The following is a 474-nucleotide window of genomic DNA, read 5'->3' as shown; positions in this document are numbered from 1 at the left end:
CATTTCCTTTTTGACAACTTCCGATTTTCCTAGATTCATACTTCGTACATTCCATGTTCCGATGATTAATTGATGTCTGCAGCTGTTTCTCCTCAATTTGAGTGGTGCCACATCAGCAAATGGAGGTCTTGAAAGCTTTATCTTATCCATATGAGTAAGGATGGATTTAATCTGATGATGCAGCTCTTTCCCAATCCTATTTTGAGAGCCTTCTAACCTAACCAGACTATTCATGAAGTTGCATGGTAATATATCAGACAGTGTTTTTTTTGCTATTCATAAGGTTTTCCCTGGACAATTCTTTGAGAAGTGGATGTCCTCTTCCTTCTTCCTAGTCTGTCTCAGTCTGTAAGCTGGGCTGATACCTGTGCACCATGTGCATCCCACTGGGTTTGAAACAGCAGTGGCTAAGCCTCAAAACTCACATCAACACATCACCATGGTAGGACAAACTGACAGACAAGTTTGTCTCCC

The sequence above is a fragment of the Orycteropus afer genome, unplaced genomic scaffold (genome assembly GCF_000298275.1).
Source record: "Orycteropus afer afer isolate SDZICR_OR568_19922 unplaced genomic scaffold, OryAfe1.0 scaffold00142, whole genome shotgun sequence".
Taxonomy (NCBI): Eukaryota; Metazoa; Chordata; class Mammalia; order Tubulidentata; family Orycteropodidae; genus Orycteropus; species Orycteropus afer.
This window is presented reverse-complemented; position numbering follows the sequence as displayed.